The sequence below is a fragment of the Palaemon carinicauda genome, chromosome 27 (genome assembly GCF_036898095.1).
Source record: "Palaemon carinicauda isolate YSFRI2023 chromosome 27, ASM3689809v2, whole genome shotgun sequence".
NCBI lineage: Eukaryota > Metazoa > Arthropoda > Malacostraca > Decapoda > Palaemonidae > Palaemon > Palaemon carinicauda.
Window position 1 is genome coordinate 59882386 of NC_090751.1, and position 9002 is coordinate 59891387.

Here is a 9002-nt window from a genome sequence, read left to right on the forward strand (position 1 = left end):
TACCGTTGGCAAGTGCTGGGTAAGGTTACAAGATAAGAGTGTGTGCTAAACTCTCACAATTGTATATTGTGTTGAAATTGTGAGTGCTACCGAAGTAGCACGACTTCTAGTAACCGTAGATTGAAGATCTGCGTTGCCGAAGATGCGTGCACTAAGAAGTAGTGCATACCTGTGCACTATTGAGGTTGTGAGCACACTTGTGCACTACAAAGGTAGCATGCACTGGTGTTGATGAAGTAGCGTTTGCTCCTGCTCTGAACTGATGGTCTAAGAGGTACTGAGGTAGTGCGCACTCACGTTGATGAGGTAGCTCTCGCTCTTCCTCTGAACAAAGAGTTTAATGCGTGCGCCGTCTAGATAAGGAGACTCGCTAGAAAACTCGATAAAGAGTTCCCTACAGCAATAGCGCGTACATCTATTATCCTCTCATAGTGCAGATTATAGGTGGAGCGCTCAACGCTCCTCGCCAAGGAAAAGAAGTTCTCTGTCGTAAATGATGTTGGCAATTTTCCCAGCAAGCGAGGAAAATTGCTGTCCATCGAAGGTGGAGGGCAACTCTAACTTGGAAGGGCTCCCTTGGAAGGGAAATTTGACCAAAACTTGGCGGAGGTTAACTTTCCCTCGAAAGGGAACTTGTCTAACACCTGGAGGCAGACTTCCCAGCAGCACTCTGCTTCCCATCAATGAGCAGAGCTCAAATAATGGTGGGCATTGAGCGGTGCTTACATCGATGAAACTGCTTCCGAAGGACTGGGTCCCTCTCCTACTCCAGAACAGGAGGGACGAGGGAGACCCCGACAAATGACTCGCTCTGGTCATCGTGTTGCTGGAATCCTCTGGTCACGCATCGTCTGCTCACACGCTACAAAGTTGTGTCACTCATCAAAAATTAAGGAGAAGTTTAGCGAGAGATACAAAGGAATTCTGCCACCTGAACTGGATGAGCATGCTGGTCGGATGGCTGATACATCTCAGGACGAGGAAGTGCGCCGTCGTCAGCTTGCTGAGGAGTAAGACCAAGGTCGAGCTCAGGGTCAGCCGCAACAAAGATCACTCAGGGGAAGATCTAACTCACGAACAGGAAAGGAGTTCTCTCAGAGGAGCAGGAACATTCTGCCGATTTTGCACTCCCTCCGTTGGCTGAGGTTTCTCAGAACAAGGAAGTGCAGCATCCTCAGCGATGAAGAGACCACTCAGGAAAAGACCTATCCCACGTATCTCCTGAGAGGAGCAGGAATATGCTTCTGACTTTGCACTACCTCCACTGGCTGAGTCATCTCTGAATAAGGGAGTGCGGTGTTGTTGGCACTGAAGGGATCAGTCAGGAGAGGACCTAACCTGTGTATGGGTAAAGTGTCCCCTGAGATAAGCTGGAACATGCTTCCAACTTTGCACCCCCTCCGCCGGCTGAGCTAACTCAGAATGAGGGAGTGTACAGTTGTCAGAGCCGGGGAACAAGATCGAGGTCGAGCTCTGGGTCAAGAGCGGTAAAGGTGCATCAAAGGAGAGAGACTCCCCTGAGGAGGAGGGCAGAGCCTCTTTGCTAGGGGAAGGATCGGAGTTCAGTCCTTAGGGTTGTCTGGCGCGAAGAAGGAGGAAGATTGCCTTGTGCTTGAGGAAAACCCCTCTTCCACTTCCCATGCCGTCTCTAAACAGCAATACTCATACCTGTAAAAATAAAGAAATAAAAACTAAAAAAACAAATTAGTCAAAGGTCAGTCAAAAAAGACTAAGCAGTGGAGAGAGACGACATACTATCTCTACCGAGGCAAAAGCAAAAGTGACGAGACTTCACAGATGTGTGTGTGAGTGGGGTAGCCAGTGCTACCCCCTAACTCCTTGCTAACTAGCGGTGGTGAGGTATACCTCACTTAAAGTCTTATGGCTAGTCTTCTAGCTTCACCAAAAGTATATTCTATTATAAAGAGTGAAAGGGTTTGTTTTAGTTACGGAACAATTCTAAAATATTAGCAATAAGATTTGTTTCCAATTTTGTCAAGCATTGAAAAGACACTAAAATCCAACAAACACTGTGGAGTACGCTGTTAAAGTACAAGATTCTAAAATTTCAAACCCAAAGGAAAGACTTTAAAAAAAAATTTGCCTTTTGTATGAACATATTGATACATAGGGGTAGGAATAGGTTATCATGTAATGTTTATACTGTACCTCAAAATGGATAGCAAGTTTTCTGAAAATTATAAACATGTACAGTATACAAAATGGATCAAAGTATTACAGCCAAAATTTTCACAAAGTATTAAACCAACGACTAACTAATTGTCCCATTTCAACTAAAAAGTCAAAACTACTGACCAAACAAAGAAATAGCAATAAAAGGTAGTAAAATAGAGTAAGCTATATACATTGCAGAAACTTACAAATGTACAGTGCTGTATTAACTCACAATGCTAAAGTACTTCACTTGATACTAAATTTTTGTATTGATACATAAATAAAACAATATACTATACTGTACAAGAAACAATATTGATGAACTAAGGTATAGGGTACTAAAAGCTATGAGATGTATTGAATGTATAATTTTATCTTCGGAGCCTATTCAGCACAGAGGTGAAACTGGGGAGTAAAAGTAAACAAAGGTTGGACAAAAAGATGGAAGAAAGGAATTTGGAATGGAGGAAGATTTAGGCTAAAAAGCAGGTGTAACTAGGACCCATTTAATCAAGTCTACAGTACACATCATAAAGGGTGTATGAGTCATATTTCCTTTTTTTATAGAAATAGCCAATTACTATTATTACTAGCCAAGCTACTAGTCTAATTTTAAGAGTAGGATGCTATAAGCCCAAGGGCTCCAACAGAGAAAAATAGCACAGTGAGGAAGAGAAATAAAGAAATAAATAAACTAAAGGAAAAGTAATGAATAATTAATATAACATATTTTATGATCAGTAACAATGTTAAAATAGATCTGTCATATATAAACTATGAAGACATATGTCAGCCTATTCAACATAAAAACATTCGCTGAAAGTTTGAACCTCATAAGTTCCACAGATTCAACTACAGTGTACCTGATTAAGAAGATTACTCCTCAATCTGGTCATTGCTGGAATAAAAGTTCTAGAGTACTGTGTAATAATGAGCCTTATAATGGGAAAGGCATGACTGTTAGAATTATGTGCAGGATGGTACTGTTTGGGATGATCTGAATGCAAATGATAATCAGTTATGAAAAATCTTAAGTAATATACACAAAGAACTAACTGAACGATGGTGCCAGAGATTAATATCTAGATCAGGAATTCAGTAGACTGCAAATTCTAGTCCAACAAATTAAGATGGAATTCAACTGCTATAGACAAGACAGGAGAACACAACTCAAAACAAGGCAAAATGATAGAATTAAAATACTTCTTCAAAATAGATTGATCATCGAAAATCTTAAAACTCTCAATTTTTGCAAAATGAAAATTGAAGAAGAAACAGACCGAATGTGATTCTCAAAAGCGAATTTGCTATCAAGAATCACCACTAAAATTTTAAGAGTCGTATAGAGTTAAAGAAGCATTATCAATGTTGAGATCTGGGTATTGAGGAGCCACTGTTCTCAACCTAAATACAATCACACTGAATTTTTGTTAGGGTTTAACCTCATGCCTAATAATTTGCACCATGCACTAATTTTAGCTAGATCTCTACTAAGGGATTCAACAATGCCATATCTACATTCATGAGATAGAATTTATGCAAAGTGAGTAGCATCACCTACATATGCATTGAGCTTGTTTTCTAGGCCAAACCACATATCATGTGTATATAGTATGAAAAGTAATGGGACAAGGACACTACCCTGAGGAACACCAGATATCACATTCTTATACTCACTATGGTGCCCATCAACAACAATTCTTTGTAATCTATCACTTACTCCCAACTATTTGAGTTTGAAAACAAGGACCTAACGATCAACACTCAAAAGCAGTACTAAATCAAGACCAATCATACAAACTTCCTGACCACACAATCAAGAGATATCTGTACAGCATTGGAGATTGTAATAAGGGCATCAAATGCTCCACACCCCTTAAAAAAGCCAAACTACCAACTAGGGAACAGGATACCTATGTAGACATTTTGTCAAAAGACGTTCAAAAACTTTTTAGATGAGTTATGGAAATTGGGCGGTAATCAGATGGGCTAAAGCTACCACAAACCCATTTACTTAGTGTAGTAACATTACCAATTCTCCAACAATACTAAAAAAAACAACTTGCTATCTTGCAGAAAATAGCAGATAACTTAGCAGCTAATAAATCAGTAGTCTTTATTAAAAAATAAAGTAAAAATACCATTTGGGTTTACACCTCCATAAGCATAAAGATACATTGAGAGTTTTAATTGCACAGGACTGAAAATCTAAACATACAGCATTTCATAAAAGAGCATCCCAGACATTTTATTTCTGAGGATGTCACCAAATAAGGACACTTTGCCAAAGCTACATCCCTTTTGCTAAGATTAGATAGACCAAAATAACACTTGACAGTTAACCATAAATGCCAGCCATACTAAAGGAAAAGACTACTCTCTTATCCCATACTAAAGGAAGAGACTACCCTCTTATCCTTGGAAGCATTGTGGGAGACCTTGATTTTCTTAGATAAAGGGCCATTTGTTCCACCAAGACCCATTCTTGTCCATGAGTTATTGCTCTAAAGTATTCACCTCTTAAACTGTGGTCACAAATGGGAGAAAAAAGAATTAATCACTACATGATGTGCATTCCAGTACCCGAAGATGGACCTAGTTGGAATATCGAGTTATAGTATATGACTATCTTAAAAAAAAGTCATAGAATTATTACATCCCTGCAACTGCATCACACCACCATGGATTCCTTAGTATGTGCTATTGTACCTGCAGTAGGATTGGCAATGGGAATTCTAAAAGAAAGTTTCCAGTCTTTGACAAAACTCTCTTAGGTTTTTCTGCTGAGACAAACTTTACAGAGCTTCTGTAGTCTCTCAACACTTTAAATACCATACAATAGACCCAATCTGGAATATTGCTAAAGGTGGCATTTTCATTGTAGCTATGAGTCTCTATCCTCTTGTCCTCACCATTGCTGGTGTTCATCACTGGATCTGGCTTAAGTATCCTGGTTATATGTCTTAAAATTAGGATCTATAGACTGCTGTCTGTCAAGGGTTAAAGGCAATGTTAATAACTTCAGAAAAAGGGGACCTATCTTTCACACTCTTACATTCCTGTCTTTAACCATGAGGATTTATCCCATGTTAGGGGTGCAAGAAAAAAGAACAAACAAGAAAAGCATTTTTACAAGGTCAGCATCCTGTCTTTGAGTGAATGACTTGTGAAAGCTTGTTACTTCATTCAGGTCTTAAACTATTCTAGGCAACAAAAACTCTTGATGGAGAGAAGCAAAGCTTGGGATAAAAGGTTTGCTCCTCTCTCTCTCTCAACAGTAACCACTCTTTGTCGTGTTTCACACTATGGTTTGTACAACTGCATGTAGAATCCTAACTCTTGCTGTTCAATACAAGCACCTTGCACTTTTTAGGTTAGTCATAACCGTAGCTCACTTCATGGCTCTGAGCATGGATAAAATTATCAGTGAAATAGATTTGGCAGAGGATTTGGTGACTACAATGGCTATAGCAACTCTGGTCATCAAAGTATTGGGACTGGAAGTTGAATGGTTTTGATTTGTGCCTATTCATCAGAGCTGCACCAATGAAAAAAATTGAGGCAGAACTGATTGTTGCGTTGATAATCAGAGCAGCTCTGAAGTTGAAAACATTTGTAATTCTGGTTCATCTCTGGCCATGAGAATGGCTCTGTTAAGGCTTCTATCAGTTAAAAGATAATCAAGAGATCCAAAATTCTTCTTTTAAAATAACCCAGAAAGATTCTTAAGCCTGGTTTTGATCTTGTCCATAACACCTGGTGGTAGGGCTGAGGAGGCCATTCAGTGCAGATGTGCAGGTGGGGGGAAACCAGTCATAACACTATGAAGTAAAAGTTAAAAGTTGTTGGACAGCTAGATGGAAGAAAGGAAATAGGAATGGAACTAGAGTAGACATACATAATAGCATGGAACTCACTCATATTGGAAAGAAGCTAGCTTGGCAATAGCAAATGTCTTCTTGGAATCAATATGAGCTCATAATGCCTCAGTAGGAAAGGGGAAAACAGAGACTGATTTAACCATAATGAAAAATATGGATTAAAGAAAAGAATTCCACAGTTATATACTGGGTGAAGCTTAAAAAATACAACATAGGCTACTAAAGTTGATTTAAGACAGGTTAGAAAAAAAGATGAAAAAAGAACCAGACAAAAGAATATAAACATTGGAACTGAAGAAATGAAGAAGACAAAAAGATTAGAAGAAGTGTAAGCTTACATACCATAAAAGTAGGTTGATGACAAACAGTGAAAGAAGGCATACAAAGCACAACATACGAAGTTTATAGGGGGATATTGGGAGAGGGGGCTTATAGAGGGAAAAAAAGATGCAGTAAAAAGGGCAATCTTAGAGCAAAGATAAACCTTTAATCTACACAAAACAAGCAGGAAAGAAGCTATAAATACAGCATATACAAGGGAAGGAACAGGGACAAAAATTAGGAACAGCAAAATTAGAATTTCAACACAGTAGAGGGATAAAAAATATTCCGGAAGCCAGTCAGGAAAAAATAAAGATGAGGCAAGGTGCATTACAGAATGTTAAAATGGAAGATGACATACTAAAGGTACAAATAAAAATTACTGAAGACAGTACAATACATTAGTACCTCAGTTTATGAGTGTTTTGTCCTGGGAGCAAGCTCGCAAACTGAAAGTTTTTCCATAAAAATGAAGGAAATTCACTCAATAGTTCCACACGTCCATAAATACTATACACATATGCATTCACTTTTAAAGGTATGTAATGCTAATTATTATACAATTTATAACCCCCAACATCAGAAATCAATACAATCAATAACTCACAATAAAAAACAGAAATATTGACAAATATACTCAAACTTGACCCTCGAGGAGAGTTGTGGCTGGTGTGAGGGAGACGAGAGACGAGAAGGAGGAAGAGGGTTTTACTGCTTGGAGGGAAACTTTATCAGGAGGTTTCTCTCTTGAATGACTTTTACTATCAAAAACTTAATAACTTGATTTATGCTTTTAAGACAATTATAGTTATCTTTTTTACAATTTAACATTCAGTTTTGACTAGGAACCATTTTAGAGAAACTGGATTTCCTTTTCCTTAAAATGGATGAAAATGCGACATAGCATTGTTGGTAAATAGATTTGCTGCTTGCCCTCTTGAATATTTATCTGAATGATGTGTTCCTACAAACTTTTGCAGGGTTTTCCACATTCTTAACATCTTAATTTTACTTAAAGCCTGAGGTTTGTCATTCTGTCACTCCTGCCCAGTTGAATTCTCCTTCACATTCTCTTCATGCTGCACCTTACGAAACTCCAATATTATTACTGAATCAAAAATACAGTAATGTTTTTGGCAATCGTGTAATATAACCTGCTGCCTGCTTCTCTTCAATCCAGATAGGCAGAAAAGTTTTAATGTTAAGAACACATTGCAGTTGATTCATCAATATTAGCACCCATTTTGCAATGTCAAATGATTTGATATTTTGACTTTGCTCAGAAATGTATCTGTACCAATCATTGATGCACTAGTATGATTGTAAAGTTTTGGTAGGTCGACCACACACACACAAATTGTTCATATTTCTTTCATAATTTCTTTTTTCACTTTTCCAGTGGTCATCTTCTTACTGTCTTTCTTAACCTTTTTGTGGCCACTGTCATCATCTGTTAACTTTACAATGCAGTACAAACCGTTTTTATTATGAAAAATAGAGATCTATGTTGGTAAATTAGTGGAGGAGAGTTAGTAAACAACAGGCAGAACCCAAACTGGAGCAAGTCCACAGTCCACTGTTCCGTCGTGTGATACCATCCTCTTCTCTCCTCTATCAGGGTTTCATGCCACACACACACACACACACACACAGAGAGAGAGAGAGAGAGAGAGAGAGAGAGAGAGAGAGAGAGAGAGAGAGAGAGAGAGAGAGAGAGAGAGAGAGAGAGAGAGAGTTACGTCTAAAGAAAGACGTGCACATGCTCAGAAGAGCAAGCGCTCAGGTGAGAGTCCTGCGTTCACCTTGAGCACATGTCATGCACGTTGAAAGACTCCTCCACAGGGGTGAGTGTGCTTACTTGTTAAGTAGATCAAGTATACTAATTAGCATTCCAATCCAGTTTGGAAACGGGGGACGTTAATTCAAGTGTTCGGTAGGAGACATGATGCTTGCGAGCGCGTGTATCCAAAGTAGGATACTGTATTCTTTCGGGAAAAAGCTTGTTCCTCCTGATCCTGTTTCCTTCCAATTCCGGAGAAGTCTGACTCAAGGGCAGCACAGGTGAGAGTTCTGTATTCACTTTTGGCCAGCCGTTTGAGTCAGGGGAGACATGCTATCATTAAGTATGTCTCAGACCCAAAGACAATATTCGAAGATGCTGTTAGCATTACTACCAAGAACAAGTGTCCAAAACTATGGAAGAAAATATGCTGGAAAGCAAAAACCTGAAAAGCACCTAACTGATGGCTGCTATCAACGTGACTACTCAGTATGGAAGCAGAGGGGCAGGGCTTCCCCACTCCCGGCAGGTAATTACTGTCCACATGTTTACACCTCATTATAAAAGTTTTATCTGCTGTGTTCTCCAGCTTCATTATTAGCTCTCTTATGTAAAGGACGAAGGAACAAACGAGGCTTTGCTGTATTTTCTAGATAACTCTTGATATGAAATGGGCTTCTTGGATAAGGGAGGGTTGGATAGATAAATCAGGTAACCTTCTTTGGACTTCAGCCAGCACCCACGAATTGAGATGAAGACTTTCCCAAATGGGATAAAAGTCAGAAAACTTTCCTCCCACTGGCATTGCCAAGGAGACTTTCATAGCTTTCTACAATAACATCTAC